This window comes from Tupaia chinensis, unplaced genomic scaffold (assembly GCF_000334495.1).
Source record: "Tupaia chinensis unplaced genomic scaffold, TupChi_1.0 Scaffold000133_1, whole genome shotgun sequence".
NCBI lineage: Eukaryota > Metazoa > Chordata > Mammalia > Scandentia > Tupaiidae > Tupaia > Tupaia belangeri.
Genome location: NW_006159602.1, coordinates 2,645,680 through 2,665,592, shown reverse-complemented (window position 1 = coordinate 2,665,592; position 19,913 = coordinate 2,645,680). Strand labels below are relative to the sequence as shown.

At 41.8% G+C, this 19,913-nt stretch overlaps 1 protein-coding gene and 1 non-coding gene across 2 annotated transcripts in view; one reads left to right on the top strand and one right to left on the bottom strand.

The window, feature by feature from the left end:
* Positions 1-19,913, bottom strand: part of ARMH4 (armadillo like helical domain containing 4) — a 136,029-nt gene that overhangs the window by 16,650 nt on the left and 99,466 nt on the right. The window lies entirely within an intron of this gene.
* On the top strand, positions 18,054-18,160 carry LOC114007169 (U6 spliceosomal RNA). The gene has a single exon (XR_003548801.1). It is a non-coding gene; the product is annotated as a U6 spliceosomal RNA (small nuclear RNA).

The following is a 19,913-nucleotide window of genomic DNA, read 5'->3' as shown; positions in this document are numbered from 1 at the left end:
AGGAGAGGTATTTTCTCATTTTCCCATATTTCTCATGATCCGGCGGTGATTTCTTGTCATCTGATGGATGTTGTATTTCTTTCAAATTCTTGAAGTTCAGCCACTAGCTCGTTTGTTGGAGGCTGAATTATCAGTAGAAAATCTTCATTCCCTGAAAAATCTAGTCGCTGGAGCCATGTGGAACCTTCTCCTGAAGGCTTGGCTTCTTTTGCCTCTAGCGCGGTTGTATCTTCATTCCCTTAAAAATCTAGTTCACTGGAGCCATGTGGAACCTTCTCCTGAAGGCCCGGCTTCTTCTCTCTTATTTTATTTTTTAAGGTTGACCAGAAAGGGAGAGAGGGAAAGTGAGAAAGCAAGCTGCCGGGTCCATGACTCGAGCCACAGTCATCCATGTGGGAGTCCAGTCGCCCTAACCACCACGGCACCTGTTCACCCCCTAAATTGTTCATAGAAAGCTTACTGCTTTCTTTCTTTTTTTTTTTTTTAAAGAGGTTTTTGCTATAGGGCTTGTGCACTCGCCAGATAGACAGAGAAACAGAAAGCGAGAAATCATCCCCCAGGGGGGATAGCCACACTGCAATCCCTTCTCCTCCATTCTCCTCTCGGGATCTTGGGCACGCACACACATGCACCCGGCGTGAGTTTAAGCCACCAGGTCCGGGACGTGAACTGCGGTCGACTACATGGGAGTCCAGCAACATAGCTATTACACTAACTGCTGGTCCCAAAAGCTTACTGCTTTCTGAAATTCAGTATCATTAAGCTCCTAGTACAATGTTGCAGTTGTGTGAGTTGCTTACCAGATCTACTGAATCCAAAATTATCTCAAGATACAACTGAGGCTTTAGCAACAACAGAGTTCATCAGCTATATGTCCCCCTCCCTCCTCATTCTCAATTTTATGCAAAGTGATAGAGAACATTTCATGCAAGACAAGGGCTCCTCTCTAAATAAATTTCAGGGATTCTACTCACGAAAGCCATGGCCTGATCAGAGGCCTGAAGTAAAGAGAAGATTCCCTAGTGACCAGATGACCTTAGTCTTTTGTTTGCCAATGGCCCATATCTACAGTTTTTTTTAGATGATTCTTCTTTTTTTTAGAGAGAGATTTTTGCTATAGGGTGCATGTACTCACTGGAGAGACAGAGACAGACAGAAAAATAGAAAGTGAGAAATCACCCACCGGGGGAACGGCCACACTGCAATCCTTTCTCCTCCATTTTCCTCTCAGGATTTTGGACACACACACACACACACGCGCCCAAAGTGAGTTTTAAGCCACTGCGTCCAGGATTCGAAGAGCAGTCAACTATGTGGGAGTACAGTGACATAGCCATTTTGCCATCTGCTGGTCCCTACCTGATTCTTCTTAATCATGTAAAGCTCCCACTTTCCTAATGCCTTGCCTCAGTCTAGTGTTGGCCCTCAGCCAACAGATGAGATCGGTTAAAAGTGGGGCGTTAAATGAGTACTTAAGTGGTTTTTAAGGCAGCTTCAGTGTTTGTTTTCTAAAAGTTCCATTTACCAGTTCATAATACTCCACTCTTCCCAATAACCAGCAAATGCCAAGCTGTACTCTCAAAAGAAATTCAGGCAAATCTTTGGTTAAGGACACCTGAGCACTGATGATGAATGAGGAAAAGTTTCAGTTAGGTAAGATAAATAAGTTCTGGTGATAGGCTATACGGCACAGTGCCTATAGCTAATAACACTGTATCACAAACTTAAAGTTTGCTAAAGGGGGGACAGATGGTGGTGCAGCAGTAGGGTGCAACACTCTGCAAGGTAATCCCACATTGGAGGGGTCCTGGTTTGGGTCCAGAGTGTGTTGTACACACATGCACCCATGATCCAGGCTGGCTGGAGCTGGGGTAGAACGCAGCATTGGAACCCTGTTGCCTGCCCTGTTGGAGGTGATATCTCTCTGTTTCTGATTCAGTCCATATCTCTGTCTCACTCTCTCTTTTGCTTATAGAGAAATAAGTAATCTTTTAAAAATCACTAACAGGGTAGGGGTTTGTTTTGTTTTGTTTTAGGTTTTTGCCATAGGGTGCCTGCAACCCACTGGAGAGAGACAAAGAAAGGGAAAGTAAGAAATCACCCCCCAGTGGGGATGGCCCCACTGCAATCCCTTCTCTTTCATTCCCCTCTCAGGATTTTGGCCATGCAAGCACATGCATCTCATGTGATTTTTCAAGCAAATTGGGTCTAGGACTCAAACCACAGTCAGCCACGTGGAAGTCCAGCGCCTACTATCCCCTGTAGATCTTTTTAAAGATATATAACTTGGTGTTTTGATATGTGTATTCATTGTGAAATGTTCACCACAATAAAACTAATCAACATATCCATTAACATATCTACAGTTACTATGTATGTGTGTAGATGTATAAGATGTATGTGTGTGTTGAGAAAATAGAATTTAAGTTCTATGTACTAAGAAAGTAGGTTTTATGCTGCGTTCTTACCTCAAATCATGATAAGAATAAAAGAAATGAAATAAAACTTTGCGAAATTGCTATGGTTTGAATATATTTTCTTGAAATTCATGTTAAAATTAAGTAAGCCACTAACAAGATTAAGAAGGTGAAAACAATCTGTCTTTGGAGAGGAGATCAGGATTAAGGTCATCACATCTGAAGCCCATTAGAATTATAAGGAGAAGGAATGAAACGGCCACACAGACACACACACACACTCGTCCAAGCTCTTGGCTGTTGACATGTGAGGCCCTCTGCTGTGTTGTAATCTGGTCAGATACCATCCTTCAACCTCGGACCTCCAAACTGTGAGTTGAATAAACCTCTATTTTTGTAAATAACCAAAACTCGGGTATTTTCTGTTACTAGCAACAAATAGACTAGAATAGAAGTGATAGATATGTTTGTAATCTTGATGGTGCTTATGGTTTTAGGGGTATGTGCTTACCCCAAAGTCATCAAGTTGTAGATAATAAATATGTATAGTTTTTCATATGTCAAAAAAAAAGCACCTGAACATCACAGTTAATATCTACAAAGGCAAGATGTTTTAGCATCTAAATGGATTACTTTAAATTTTCCCTAATTTTTTTTTCTTTTTTAGATTTTCTACATAGCATGCATGCACTCGCCAAAGAGAGGAGAAGTGAAAAATTACCCCCCAGGGAGAATGGCCACACCATAGTCTCTTCTTCTCCATGCTCCTCTTGATATTTTGGACATTCATGCACACACATCTTGAAAAACAGCATGTTTTTCAAGCCCCTGAGTCCAGGACTCTAACCTCATAAGTCATTCACGTGAGATGCAGCACCTTAACCACCATGCCACCTGCTACCCTGAAAGTTTGAGCCTTAGGAAAAGACTTAAAGGTCTCATCATAACACTACAGGATAGCAAGTGAATACTAGACTCCCCCTTTATCCCTTCAGCAAACTTTCCACGTGCTCTTGAGAGCATCTGTTCAACTACATGAAGGAGAGCCCTTCTCGACTTCCATATTCCTTAGTCATTCCAAACACACTTTCCCTTCACCAGATTCTACCTCTCCTGTTCATTGTGTTTACTTACTTTCCCTGATGCTCAAACATTTATTTCTTGTGTGATCTGTAATTTTTCATGTGAATTTATTTTCTAGTGAAGGTTGTTTTTCCCACAGGAATCTTGCAGACCCCGAATTACAGAAATGTCACCACAGACGAGCAGTATCTTGTTTGCTTGTGCTGAGCACACTGAGGATCTTACCCATCTGGAACAGAGTCTTATATTAATTTTCCAGGTGAGGATTTTGGCATCACGAAGGCAAATCTGAGCTTCAATATCTTTCCTTCTCTCCTATTAGAGGTCTAAGAAAAGAGGCACTCCTATGCTGTTTACCTGGCTTATAGGGATATATGGGCAAGTATTTTCTTTGACCCCCTTTCACTAAGGGGGTAGCTTTTCAAAAATGCCTTCGTTTTTCCCCCCCTTTATGATAGAGAAGGAAAGAAAAGAAAAGAGAAAGAGACGGAAGACAGAGGTGATATTTTTGACAGGGCCTCACCGTGGTATGAGCCTCCTGCCCCAACCTCCCAATAAACCAGGATGACAAGTGCATGCCACCATGCTGGTGTGTTCAAGTTCTCCCAGAGAACCAAACCCAGGCCTTCTGGCATCTCCTGCTTCCCAAGCACTAGCCCCAAAATGCCAGATGAGGCCCCAAATGCCTTCTTTCTACAGGGGTTTCTGTTCCTGCTCCCCACCCTACACCATCCCAAGGCCATGCCTCTTGAATCCATGTGGGAGTTAAACTCCAACCCTCATTCCACCATTCACATTTGATCTAGTGTCCCCCCGGAAACACCATAGCTTCAGCTCAGGGAGCTATTTTTCAGGCTTCAAGTTGCCTCCTCTAGCAACCAGAAATTTCCTTTCAAGATCAGTCACATGGGGCCAGCAGGCGGCATGGTGGTTAAGGGCATTGGACTCCCACATGGCTGACCACAGTTCGAGTCCTGGACCTGCGGCTTGCTTTCTTACTTTTCTTCTCTCGCGCATGCGCTCTGTCTCTCTTTGGTCAAAAATAAATAAATAAATAAATCTAAATAAAGTAATTCTTTAAAAAAAAAAAAAACAGTCTTCATGTTTAAAACTTGTGTTATAATCTGTCCATAATTTATCTAAATTTGTAGCAGACAGTGGATATTCAGCCACTTAGTCCACTACACTGACGGAACTAGAAATCCAGGCTCGAGTTCTAACCAAGTGATTTTGGTTTTTTATTTATTGAGGTAAAATTCACATAACATAAAATTGACCATTTTTTTAATTACCAGAGGATGCATGAACTCCCCAGAGAGAGCAGGGGTTGGGGGAAAAAACACCCCCAATGCAGTGTGGTCACACCACATTCCCTTCTCCTCCATTTCTCCACTGTCAGGATTTGGGGCACACATGCAAGCATGCCCAGCATGTTCTTCAAAGTCGCAGGGTCCAGGATTCAAACTTTCATCAGCCATGTGGGATCTGGCTCCCTTAACCACTAAGCCATGGGGCCAGCCTCAAAACTGATTATTAATTTTTTTCTTTCTTTTTAAAGAATTTTTTTTTTAATTTGACCATAGAGAGACACAGAGAGAGAGAGAGAAAGGAAAAGTGAGAAAGTAAGCCACCAGGTCCAGGATTTGAACCATGGTCAGCCATGTGGGGATCCAGCACCTTAACCACCAAGCCACCTGCCAGCCCCCCAAACTGACTATTTTAAAGTGTACAATTCAGTGACATTCTTAATACTATACAACTATCACCCCTATCTAGTTCCAAAATATTTTTATCACCCCAAAGGGAAACCTTATCCCCATTAACAGTCACTCTCTAGTCTCCCCTCTCCCTAGCCCAGTCTGCTTTCTCTCTCAATGAATTTATCTATTCTGGACATTCCATACAAATGGAATCATACAATATGTGACCTCTTATATCTGGCTTGTTTCACTATGCAAAGTGAAACAATATTTTTTAAAGAATTATTCTATTCAACTTTATTTATACATTTATTTATTTATCTATTTATTTATTTATTTATTTTATTTTGACCAAAGAGGGACAGAATGAGAGAGAGAGGAAGAGAAAGTGAGAAAGCAGCCTGCCAGCTCCAGGACTCAAATCGCAGTCAGCCATGTGGGAGTCCAGTGCCTTTAAACACCACGCCACCTGCTGGTCCCAAAATAATATTTTTTAAAAGAATTACTTATTTTACTTTTAATATTTTTAATTCACCAGAAAAAGACAGAGAGAGAAAGCAGGCTGCCAGGCCCAGAACTCAAACTACAGTCAGCCATGTGGTAGGCCAACACCTTACTCAACAGACCACCTGAAATAATACTTTTAAGGTATATCCACACTGTAGCATTTACACTATAGGATATGAAAAGATACTGAACATCATTAGTCACCAGGGAAATGCAAATCAAAACCACCGTGAAATAATTGCTTCACACCCACTAAGAAAGCAAAAAAAAAAAAAAATGAGGATAGGAAAAAAAAAGAACATTCCCTCCTCATTCCAATGGTTGGTGAGGATGTGAAGAAATTAGAACTCCCATGTATTGCTGGTGGAGATGTAAAATGGTACAGCCACTGTGAAAAACAATTTGGCTGTCCCTCAAAAAGTTACACATATTCTAAAATTACTCTATAACCCAGCAATACCACGCTTAGGCATACCCCCAAAAGAACTGAAATTAGGTCCTCATACAAATTTTTGTACACAAATATTTATGGCAATACTGTTCACAATAGCCAAAAAGAGGAAAAATCTCAAATGTCCATCAAGTAATGAATGAATAAACAAAATGTGGTATAGACAGACATACAGTGGAATATTATTCAGCTATGAAGAGGAATTAAGGGCCAGCCCAGTGGTGCAGCAATTGAGCACTAGGCATGGAAAGCCAGATCCCACATGGCTGATTATGGTTTGGATCCTGGTGCCAGTGTTTTGAAAAACACATTAGGTACATTGTGTATGCCTGCCCAGAGTTCTAATGGGATGGAGAAATGGAGGGAAAGGAGTATGGCATGACTATGTCCCATTGAGGGTCTCTCTCTCTCTCTCTCTCTCTCTCTCTCTCTCTCTCTTTCTCTCTCTCTCTGGAAAGCACATATGTTTTCTGACTGTGGCCTGGTGGTTATAACAGGCAACTGGATTCCACATGGCCAGCCTTGCAGTTCAAGTCCCAGGCCTGGCAACTTGAGAAACATGCTGGGAGAGAGTTTGTGCACATCTTTCCCATCTGATTAAAAGGGAAAGATGGAGGAGGAGGGATCGCAGCATGACCATTCCCCATGGGGAATGCTTTCTCACTCTCTCTCTTGCAAATTAAAAAGAAAAAGAAAATGAAATGAAGTCCTTGTATATGCCACAATATAAATGAACCTTGAAAATATTACACTAAGTGAAGGAAGACAGAAGTTCTAAGTGATAGAAGATGGGGTGAAGAAGTTAAGTGAACCCTCCTGGGAGCTGAGAGGAGGAAAAGAGTAGAACTCATTTTCCACCACACATACACAATCCTTCTCATGCCTCAGTCCCCACAGGTTACCCACTGCGGCACTCCCTGCTGGAGCAGACACCACTACCCAACACACAATCAACCCCAAGAGATGTGCTCCTATTGGGACAATTTCCCACTGAAGTTATTTATTTCTCTGGAATGATCATGAAACATACAGAGTCAGCTGCTAGGCAGAAAACAGGAACCAGAAACAAAGCCACACCTATATTTTTTGTTACAATTTTTATACACTTAAAATTTATCATCTTAATCATTTTAAGTGTACAATTTAGTGGAACTAAATACATTCTTAATGTCATGAACCATTGCCACTCTCTATCTCCAGAACTCTTTCCATCTCGTAAAACCGAAACTGTATGCCCATTAATAACTCCTCATTCTCCCTTCCCCACCGGCCCCTGCCAACTACCATTCTACTTTGTCTCTAGAGTTTTGACTATTCTACCTCATATAAATGGATTCATAAAGTATTTGCCCTTTTGTGACTGGCTTATTTCACTCACCATATCCTCAAGGTTCTTCCAGGCTGTAGCACATGTCAGAATTTCCTTCCTTTCTGAGGCTGAATATCCCACTGAACATTTAAACACATATGCATATCCAGTCATCTGTTCATGGACACGTGGGTTGTTTCACCTTTAGGTCAGTGGGAAGAATGCTGCTACAAACACGGGTGTAAAAAATATGCTTTTGATTGTTGGTGTTTTCATCAAATTAGGGGAATTCAACAATGCAACCAACATTTATTGTACATCTAACAGGTAAAGCACCAGAAAATATCTATAAAGCCTTATATATTTATGAATTAAAATGAAGACTGCAATTATGTTTAAAAGGGAAGAAGAGAAATTGAATTGCATGTTTTCAGCAGACATAATTAAATCCCAAAGCTCTGAGCATCGATTAAACACTAGAAATGAAGTCTGATTATCCTAGAGACTCATTTCTATATAAACACGTTTATGAGTTGTCTAACTGCGCATGGTCCTGAATTAGCCATCAACCAAAATGGATTTGTTTTTATTTAGTAAGAAACAAACCTTGAACTCATTTGTGAGTTCCTATGAAGAAGCAGCCAGAGATCTTGTGTTTAATTGGCAATATAACCACCTACATTATTAATGATAAGTTTGTTTTCTTCCTAATGTAGAAGTCTAAAGGCCATTAACACTGCAACCAGTTATAAATGTACACTAAGAGAACCTAACCAAATAACAACCACTTTCTTTAATGAGCCAACATTATAGAGAAATATTTTCTCAAAATTCGCATGAAGTTTTATGTTCACAAAGAGGCATGTGCAGTAGACTTCAGTGAGAACTGCAGCTACTAGGGACTTGTCAGCTCTAAGAAAGATGCTTCTAAATTTTTAATTCAATTTATATTAGAATAATAAATTGAACAGGCTAGCCAGGTGGCATGATGGTTAAGGTGGCTGTATCCCACATGGCTGAGTGTGTGGTTCAAATCCCAGACCTAGTGGCTTGGAAAATACATTGAGCCTGTATGTATGCATGCAAAAACTGTGAGAGGAGAATGGAGGGGAAGAGATTGTGGTGTGGCCATCCCCCTTCACGGGAGGGGGTGATTTCTCACTTTCTCTCTTTTTTTCTCTCTCGCTTTCTCTGGTGAGCACACACACCCTATAGCAAACACTAAATAATAATAATATTATTACTGAAATTCAAGACCCTGTCTTTCTCATAGAGCCAAATAAATATTCCTAACAGAAATCAGACAAGAGTAGTAAATAGTCTTCCTTAACATTATTTTCTCCTACCACTTCCAAATCAGGCTGCCATCAATTCTCAGTTCCACAAGTGTCTCTTGTGTCTTCCCAAGCAACACTTTAGAAAGGTAATGTGATCCCATCACTCCCTGCTTAAACTCCCTTCAAAGTTTCCTACTGCCCTCAGGAAGAAGACCTAAATTTCTTCATTTGGCTTACAAGGCCCTACATAATTTCAGTTTGTATAATGAACTAAACATGCCTCACCTCCAAACCTTCACCTTACTCTCTCTCTATTTCCTTTTCTCCCAATTCACACATTCTTTGGACCCAGTTTCAACAGCTCTTCTCAGGGAGATCTGTTCTGGACCCTACTCTAGATCTCTCTACTGGGGAATCTGTGGCATTCTGCTGTTCCCATATCATCACTACCATACATATACTATGTTTGTAACTGTCTTTTTTAACAGCTTCTTTTGCTGCTAGTGGATTTAACTGTGTGAAGCAGGACTGTCTCTTTTTGCTCATTGCTGAAGCCCAGCACCACATGGGGCCTGATATGCTAGGGACACTGTTCACTGAATTAATCAATCACCCTCCACAACAATATGCCCACATGAAGACTGGGGTTATTGTTCATACATCTGGAGTGGGAGTAAAGAATACATCTATTGAGCTGATGTGAATAATGTGATACTACTGAATACTATCTAGAGGAAGTATCTTAATCATTTATGCATCATGGACTCCTTTCTGTCAAGTGAAAACTGTGGATCCCCTCTTGGAATACTGTTTATAAAAGCTTAAAATAGAGCCATCCCATGGGACCAGCATTTAGTGTAATGGCTATGTCGCTAGACTCCCACATAGTCGACCGCAGTTCGTGTCCTGGACCGGGTGGCTTAAAACTCACGCCGGGCGCTTGTGCGTGTGTGCCCAAGATCCTGAGAGGAGAATGGAGAAGGGATTGTGGCATGGCCATCCCCCCTGAGGGGTGATTTCTCGCTTTCTGTCTCTCTGTCTCTCTCTGTCTGTCTGGTGAACGCACGAGCCCTATAGCAAAAACCTCTCCCAAAAAAAGAAAAAATAGAGCCACCCCTGTAGCCTAGTGGCTGAGGAAGCCTGATCCCACATAGCTAACTGCAATTTGAATACCAGCCCTGGCAGCTGAGAAACACACCAAGTCCATGTGCATGTGCGCCCATCCTGACAGATGGAGAGGTGGAAGAGAAGAGACTATAGTGTGAACATATATAACATTTCTCTCTCTCTCTCTCTCTCTCTCTCACACACACACACACACACACACACACACAAGTACATGCACTCTCTGGCAATTAAATAATGCATAAAATAACACATAAAAATCTAAACAATTATATTTAAATTGCATTACTAAGCCTTTTTTCTTTTCTTTTTTTCCTTTTCTTTTTTTTTTTTTTTAGAGAAATATCTTTGCTATAAGGCACGTACACTCACCAGGAAGACAGAGAGAGATGGAGAAACAGAAAGTGAGAAATCACCCCCCAGGGGGATGGCCACACATCAATCCCTTCTCCATTCTTCTCCTGGGATTTTGAGCACACATGCACCCTTGCCCAGCATGTGTTTCAAGCTGCTGGGGCCAGGACTCAAACCATGGTCAGTCAAGTGGGAGTCCAGTGAAGTAGCCATTATACTATCTGCTGGTCCCACTAAGTCATTTTTTAAAATTTGTGATAGAATAGTAAATATGTCTTTTTGCTATCTCACTAAATAAGAACCTCTAGACCCAACCTGATGGCACAGTCTGTGATATCCTGGTCTACACTGCTGGAAGCCACATGGCCAACTGCAGGTTCAGATCACTGAGTTGGCCCAAAAACACAGCAAGTGGTGGGGGGGCACCCAAGAGCCTGAGGAGTTTGTAGGCTAGAGCAAGAAGATCGTGGCATGATGAGATCCTATCAGTAGTGTTTTCAGTTATCTCTTTCTCTTTCTCTCTTTGTCATACACATTCTATCATAAAAAATAAAATTTAAAATAAGTCTGGTGACAGGTCTAATAACTACTACAATTTCAAAGAAATGATGATCACAAATAACATTTTGAGGTATCTGTTAAAACTACTATGTGATATGAAATTATCTGTAACATTTATTGGTGGCAAAGATAAGCTTTGATACTATGACTATAGCCTATGCTCATAATTAGACAAAACACTGAAATTCATTTAGAATTTAGGGAAAATAAGGATGTAGTTTGTTTTGTTTTGCTTTGCTTTGTTTTGTTTTGTTAGAGAGATTTTTGCCAAAGGGTGCATGCACTCACCAGAGAGACAGAGAGAGAGACAAAAAAAAAAAACAAGAAATCATCCCCTGGGGGGGATGGCCACACTGCAATCCCTTCTCCTCCATTCTCCTCTTGGGATTTTGGGCATGCATGCATACATATACGATGTGAATTTTAAGCTGCCAGGTCCGGGACTCAATCCGTGGTCAACTATGTGAAAATCCAGCAACATAACCATTACGCCATCTGCTGGTCCCAAGATGTAGTTTTTACCATCCAACTGGACTGGCAGTCCAGTTACCCACCTCCGCTCCTACTCCGATCCCCCACTACATTTGTGCAGTGTCCAGACTTCCCGTTGGCTCTCCCCAGGCAATGACTCAGCATGGCATGGCACCTGGGCAAGCTCTTTTCCTGTAAGACAGAGGAATCCTCTGGGGACTGTGGCTAAAGAACTTGCGATCAGTCTGGCCAAAGCATTATTAGAACTGAGTTATCACCTGAGTCTTCTCCTACCCAGCCCTCCTTCCCTCGACCTCTCCATTTACAGAAGTCAGGCTTACATTGCAGTCTGAAAGCTCTCCTAGTCTACCCCTATTCCCTTCTCTGTATCCTTTCCAAATGTTTCTCCCTATTCATCTCTGGCACAAGTAACCCTTGTCTGCTACCCAGACAACCCGAATTAAGACAATGTCCTCCCTTTTTTCCTAATGCTACTACTTATGTGTTTATTTTTTTATTTAAATTTGATCAGAGAGGGACAGAGTGAGAAAGACAGAGGGAAAGTGAGAAAGCAAACCACCAGGTCCAGAACTTGAACCACAGTTGGGCCTGTGGGAGCCCAGTGCCCTTAACCACCACACCATCTACTGGCCCGAGACGAACCCTTTTAACTAAGAGAAAAGTCTATTTGGTTGAGTTTATTCAGACATGATCATTCTGAAGATATCTGGACACATGGTATTTACAACATTTTATAATATCTACCACATGATTTCAAAAAAGAGCTCTGCAGAGAATTTATTAAAAAGAAAATCTTTCCCATTAACTCTTTGCCAACTAAAGGAAGGGCCACAAAGGGTGAAGACCAAGGAAAAGCCTCTCTAAACAGCTCACTGAAAAACCTGGAACCAAAAGGAGAGGGCTGAGACCTACAGTCAGTACAAAAACTGTTTAAACAATCTGAAGGATACACAAAGTCAGTCCATTGAAACACTCTGCTTCTTATTCCTGGGAGCAGCTATGACTCAACATTATGGATTACAAAGTGAATGCATCTGATCTCCTCATACACAATAAAGAAATGTATGTACCAGATGGCTAGGTATAACTCAGAATGGCAAAGACAATGCTGAGAAAAGAGGGATTACGACGAGCTCATTTTAATGGGGAAGAAGGATGAAGACTGTTGATAGCAGAAAGCATTTCCCTTCTGCACTCTCCACTGTGTCCACAAGGGATTTCAGGTATAATAACAATAGAAAAAGTAGTATTAATCTTGAAATAGGGGAGAAAAAGGGAGAGAAAAGAAAGAAAGAAAGAAAGAAAAAAAAAAAACAGGAAAAAGAAAGATACTTAAGTATAGGGACCAGTAAATGGTGTAATGCTTATGTTGATGGATTCTCATGTAGTCAGCTGTGGTTTAAGTCCCGAACACAGCAGCTTAAAACTCACACCAGGCATGTGTGCACGTGTGGCCAAGATCTCAAGAGGAGAATGGAGGAGAAGAGGTTACAGTGTGGCCATCCCCCCCATGGGGTGATTTCTTGCTTTCCACCTGTCTCTCTCTCTTAGCACATGTGCCCAATAGCAAAAGTCTCTCTTAAAAAAAAAAAAAAGAAGAAGAAGAAGAAAAGAAAGATATGTAACTATGAAGGTACTAAGGTCCACCAGAGTCAGTAATGCATTCTTAGCACCCCAAGTTGAAACCTGGAACACATTTTCCCATAGAGACTGTGGAGCATTGATTAGATTCTACAAGACACATAGGAGAAATTCTATTTCCAGTACATTGTGAGCTAAATCAGTTGTCACAGGCTGCCCAGGGACTTCACTTTGACATATAACATGGTTTCAAAGGATAATGCCCTCTGCATTTCAAATCAATTTTTGGAAAAGAATTCATTCAGAGATGAAAAACATCCTGCATTGCCTTAGGTAAAAGAACAGTGTTACAGCTTGAATTGTGTCCCTCTAAAAAGATATGCTGATGTCTTCACCCCCAGTACCTAAGATTGTGACTTAATAGGGCTTAGAGTGGTTGTAGATGTGACGAGTTAAATTAAAATGAGGTCACAGTGAAGTAAGACAGGTTCTTCCTCCAATATGACTGATGTCCTTGTAAGAAGAGAGAGGGGCCAACAGGTGGTGTGTGGCACTGGACTCTGACATGGCCAACCACAGTTTCAGTCCTGGTCCTAGAGCCTTAAAATCACACCGGGTGCATGCATGTGTGTGCCTAAAATCCTGAGAAGAGAATAAAGGAGAAGGGATTGCAGCGTAGCCATCCCTCTTAGGGGGTGATTTCTCACTTTCCCTCTCTGTTTCTCTCCAGCGAGTGTCCTACGGCAAAAACCTTAAATTGAAAACAAAAGAAAGGAAGAAGAAGAGGAATAGAGAAAGATACAGAGAGAATATCACGTGACAACGCAGAGCCACAGAAGGAGAAGATGGCCGTGTGACAAGAAAGGTCAAGACTAGAGCAAGCTCTCTGCGAGTGAAGGGACACCAAAGACTGCTAGTAACCACCGGAAGTCAGGACAGAAGCATGGAGCAGACTCTCCCTTGGGGCTTGAGAAGGAATTAACTCTGCCAACACCAAGACCGTGGGAAAATAAATTTCTCTTATTTTAAGCCACCCAGTTTGGAATACTTTGTTCTGGCAGTCCGAGACAGTGATACAGTAAGTACATGGTTCCTTGTCATAGACCTCCCCCTTCAGCCTTCCTGCCTCTGTGAACACCAACCTGCTGATGTGTAAATCTGACAGTAAAACACCAGGGCCCGCGGGGCTTGTTTCCAGGCTGAAGATGGACCCACCCTTTTGGAAACTGGGCCTCTGGTAGCAGAAACCAACTTGCTAATGTGCTCTAGTGACCCGCATCACCTCTGCTCCTAGGGAACAATTTGCATGCTGAGGTGATTTAGTTCAATTCCCAGCCTCAATATATTACATTAAAATTGTACTTTTCTTCCAAGAACACTTATAAAAATTGCCTCATTAATTCTCACCACTCCCTTGTGCAGTAAGAAAGGAACAAGTACCATTATCTCAATTTTGAAGATGAAAGACATTGAAGCTGAACATCCTGGGACTATGAAGAAAAGCGAGAGGTCATCTACTCCAAAAAAGGCCTGAACCTGTTGCCCAACAGAGCCACGTGAGCAACTCTGCAAACGCAGATTCACAGGCCCGGCTCGGCAGCTCCAAGATACAGCCCAAGTGTTCTATTTTTAACCAATTCCCCCAAGAATGTTGTTGTTGTTGTTGTTGTTGAAAACCTGACTAGTACAATTTATGTACTGACAGTTTAGAACCACAGAATGGTCTCATCTTTCTCACATTTGGAAAGTATATGGGCAGACCTCTTTTACAAGATAAAAATTCTCATGGCTGTGCAGTGCTAACACAATGTTTTAACGATAATGATACCTAAATAAACATAACCCTAAGCCAAGATAAAAAATAAACCACTAATCCTGATAGCTCTTTTATATAAGACCAAAACAAATTCATAAATTAAATAGTGTCCCAATAAAAATCCACATTTATTTTAGTGTGCCAGTCACCATGTCATCACTGTACTGACTGCTACAGAGCTGGCCCCTGACAGTGTGGCAGGCTCGGACCATGCGTGCTGGAGAGACTCCAATCCCCCTCCACTCTTCTCTCCAAAAACCGAAGGCCTGCTTCAGTGCAGCCTACCTCAGAGCACTGCCATCGCCGCCCAGGAGTGTGACCATCACACAATGCAAATGCAGGCTTTCTAAACATGTGGTGTGCTTGGCCATAAAAGGTCGCCCAATAATCAAAAATACACTTAAACTGATGTGTTTGCATTTTCATCCAAATGTGAACACAGTTTTTCCATGGGACACTGCTTACGGATTCCCTCTGATAAACATCGATCTTATCCATTTACTTTCTTTCTGGCAGTCAGAATTCAGTGGCTGTAAGTTTAAATTTCTGAGTAACAGTTAACACACACAGCACTCACCATGTAGCAGACACACTGTTCAAAGCCTGTTACATGAACTACTCTGTCAGTTCCTCGTATCAACCATTATCTCTGTGGAGCAGATAAGAGAACCTGGACAAGAGAGTTTAAGCAATTTGCCTAAAGTCACACAGCTTGTCAGTAAGGAGACTGGGAATTTGAACTAGGGAGATAGGCTCCAGTCTATCATCTCCACCCTTAATTATATCTACTGTTCAAGTGCGGTGTTTGCATTCCATGTGTTCGGTAGAATCTGACTGTCTCTAATCCCAAGTAACAGGAATCTGAGCAATGGATACAGAATGGCATAAACCGCCATAATTAGGGACATGGGTGAAGGGTGGGGGGATACACTGCATAGAAATAGAGAAGAAGAGCCTTAAGAGCTCACCAAGTCCCTGAGTCAAGAAAGCAAGGCAAACCACCCAAATAGGTATCCATATTACAAAGCGAGGTGCAGCTGAAGAATCTGGGTAGAAGAGAAAAAACAAGGAAACTTGATGTGTGAGCAGGTTTAAAGCAGAGTGAGGCAAGGTTTAGAAAGATTCTCTAAGCAGAAAGGAAAATATCTGCAGCCTTGGGCGTGACAGTGAGGGAGCTGTTCAAGTTACCAATTTAGCTCCAGTAGAATCCTGCAAAAAAGGAGCCCCAGTTAGCTAAGCATGAACTTAGACATATTGCCCAAGAGAACCCCTCACACAAGAGGGAAAAGTGACACTAGAATCTCTGGAGAGTTAAAGTCACAAAAGCTCATACAGAAAAAACCCAAGGCTCCTTCCTCAAAGACAATTGCATCTTTTATCTTGCCATTTGCCAGGTGTACAAGTGCACTTTGCTAACTCATACTTACTTCTTCTACTCGAAAAATATAAGGGCTTCAATGACATCAGGTTGCTATGGATCACTCACAGATGAAGCAAGAAGATTAAATGGCTATGCTGCTTTGATGAACGGCATGCTTTTCAGAGAGCTTATTTTGGCATAATTAGTGGGAGGCTGCATAAAAGGAAAACTGGGTTTGTGTGGTGATGATAAGAGACCTCCCTGTAATACTGACCAATAGGCTTTCTCCTGCCCTACAAAGCACAGAACATTCTACCTTGGCAATCAGCACTTTATGCTTGTCTGCTTCTGGAGAGAACTTGGCACTTTCTCTAATAGAAGGACAACTTTTCTTCTTTTTTTCTTTTCTTTTTTTTTTTTTTTTTTTTTTTTTTTTTTTTTTTTTTTTTTTTTTTTTTTTTTTTTTTTTTTTTTGTCGGAAACAATAACAAAAAATAGCACAAGGAAAATGTTGGGAATTGAAGGCAAAAAAATGTCTATGAGGGTATAGGCAAGTGGAAAAGCATCAGAGAGATATATAATGTACAAATGATAGAAAAGGGAGAGCAGAGGGAAATCATCTTTGTAAATGACTGGCTGACATTGAGTAAGAAGAGAGAAACTCATCCAAAAGCAATTTGGAAAAGATTTGTGTCCGTAATCAAACCTTTTTCTTCATAAATAAGAAAATCAACCCACTGGACTTTTGATCAAAATAGCATTGAACTTCACTGCTGAGAGGAAAAGAAACTTAAGCAAAATCGAAGAAAAATTATGTCACAGGGAATAGATGGTCTTCCGTGGCTACAAAATATACTTGTTTCTGAACTGTAGTGTCATAATCATAGACACTCAATTTCACATTGGTTTTCCCAAAGAGTCTCTCTCCCTGTCTTTGTTTCAAAGAGTTTCATATATGATGGTTTGAGCACCGAAAGTATCATGAATTCAGATTACAAAATAGAAACAAAGAGATAGATTCGGAAGCATCAACAGTTTTGAACCTGATCAGCATATGCAGGTTCTCTGTGGTGATTCAGTTCAAGCACTGATGAAGCTTCGACAGGCACGTGATGGAAGACTGATCCAGCGATGATAGACTCAGTCCTTGGAGAGCTGGATGGTGGTGCAGGGTAACACGTGCTGCTCCATGAGGCTGACTCACATGGGAAGATTCTGGGTTTGTGTCCAGAGATCTCCCTCCATATGCTGGGCATACGCGTGCCCACGATCCAGGGCTGGCCGAGGCTGGGGTGCTGTCTCTCTTTCTTCTCATGGAATTTTTTTTTTCCCCTGCCACAGATGTATTTGTACACAGCACAGGAGGATACCACCCTCACACAGAGAGCAGTCCAGGGGTCACCGGTCCTTCAGTCCCCATACTGGCAGAGGCTTCTACTCCAGAGCTTTTGTGGGGGCCTGGACACCTTCGAGAGCCTGAACTGGAGCCAGAATTGAAGATACAGCTGCAGCTGAGGCCTGAGTCTTGGTCAGGCCTTTGTCTGAGCTTTGGCATTGGCATTGGCCTTGGCCTTGGCCTTTGGCCAGGAGACCCTGAGGTCCTTGGCAATATGAGGCACAAGCACGTTTCCTGAGCTTAGGGTGGGTGATAAAGGCAATGTGACTGAGCCTGTGGCTCCTGCCCTTCGGGACACCCTTCTGAACCTCCTTGGGCTTTATAAGGCCCTTGACAGCCTCCGTTCACAACTCACAGCCTTGGCGTTGCTGGCCTGCATCTTCTTCAGACCCTTCCTGTTGTGCTTCTTGGCAAATTACATGTTCCTCAGGTACGTGTCCACCCCCTTGAGAGATTCATATCTTTGTGACTGGGGTTTCTTGATGCCATTTCTGTGCCATTTTAGGGACTGGTTGTGTGTGGTGTGGTTCTTGGACTTGGCCATGTCTGCACTGAAACCTGCAGCCACCAGGAGCCTGGGGCAGGAAGAGCTCTCATGTAATAAATTTAAAAACTTAAAAAAGAGTGCTTGCTTCAGCAGCACATATACTAAAATTGGAATGATACAGAGAAGATTAGCATGGCCCCTGCTCAAGAATGACACGCAAATTCATGAAGCATTCCATACTTTAAAAAAAAAGCAGCAGCAGCAGCAGCTTAAAAAAGACTCAGTCCCTGCCTTCAAGGAATTTATAACCTCACAGGGAAGCCTTCAGGAGATTTGTATAAGATAAATAGTTAAGAGCCCATACTGATAAAGGCAACTATCACAGTGAATGAATGCATTAAAGGAGGACTTTTAACTCTACTGAAACTCAGAGAACTCACTTCACTACTGAGATTTTCAGAGTTAATGACTTAGTGACATGACGGTGCCACACAGTAAGTTCACCCTTCTAACAGCACAGCTCAGAAAACAAGCAATGCTATTTTATTCTCAAGTCTCAACTATTTAATCCTGATCCTGAATCCTAGTTTACAACAAGAAAACTAAAACACAGAAAATTAAAATAACTTGCACAGGATCTCTCAGGAAATGATGGAGGCAAGAACTGAACCCTGATCTGTGGGACCCAGAGTTCACGGTGAGGTAGAACAGTCCAGTGATGACAAAGCCAGTCTGTGACTCCATCTGACAGAGTACTGGAGTACGGAGCTAGGCAAGTTTGGTGTGAACGATCATCTAAACCTCTATGCATTTCATTTCTCACTAGATATTGGAGGCACACAGATCCTATGGCATTACTGCTCCTCTGGGCTTCTCTGCTGGCCAATGGAGTAACAAGAAAGCCTTGAAACCATATTGAAATATGCACCAAAGAGTCAGCTACCTGCAAGGTCACACCTCTCTGGCTTCCTGAGCACATAATACCCACGGACATTCTTTTTCCAAAAGCAATTATGTGGGAATGTCAGTTGCTAGTAAAATGATCAAGGTCTGCAGTATTTGTGTGCACAGAATTTGTGTGGCAGTTTGAGTGCAACACACTGCACTGAAAATTTAGATACAAAATATAACTTTCCATGCTACCCTATTAAAGTCCAATCATTTCATTTGGATTTGGTCCAGAGCAACCAAACACGCCCCTTATTTTCTCCTGTGCTGAGTCAGCCCATGGGGTCACCCTCACTTTTACACCTGGGTTTCATTACAGGCACAGACTATGCTGTCACTGTCCCATGAAGATGTAAGCCTCTGAGACTTCCCTCTAAATGTCTGCAGTGCTGCCGAGGACTGCTGAAGCCATGTGCTAATGCATACACCAATAGTCTTCACTGCAGAGAAGAAAATAAAGCGCTAAGAGAAAATATGTCCAATCTGATCCTCTACAGAGCCAAATTTCCTCTTATATATTAATTCTTTTTTTTTAATTTACTCATTCTCTACATTAATTCACTATACACCATCACAACACACAAATGAATTTTCCATCCAAAATACACTGTGCATTGGCTCAATCAAGCACATCAACATACATGTTCTCAGCAAATAATTTTCTAATTCTTATGTCCTGCATACCTTGCCTTTTGTTTTGCCATCCTTGATTCCCCATCCCCCACCCTCTGCCATGTCCTATCCTCCTCCCACATTGTCCCTGGCATCCATGGTTGCCCTCCATGCCTTTCCTGCCCCCATTCAATTGATCTACCAATGAACTTAATTAGTCTAAATATATCCAATAGCTAGCACAGCTGACACATACCTATACATGAACCCAAGTCTGACTTTAGGCATAAACCCCAGTGAGTAGAATGAACATACTATAAAGTAGTACCCAGCTGGGCCCATACAGCTCGCTGCAGTTGTCAAATATGCATTTTTTAAAAAAAAAATGATATGATACGGACAGTTTTACCGTTTTTTTTTCTCCTGCTTATTATTTT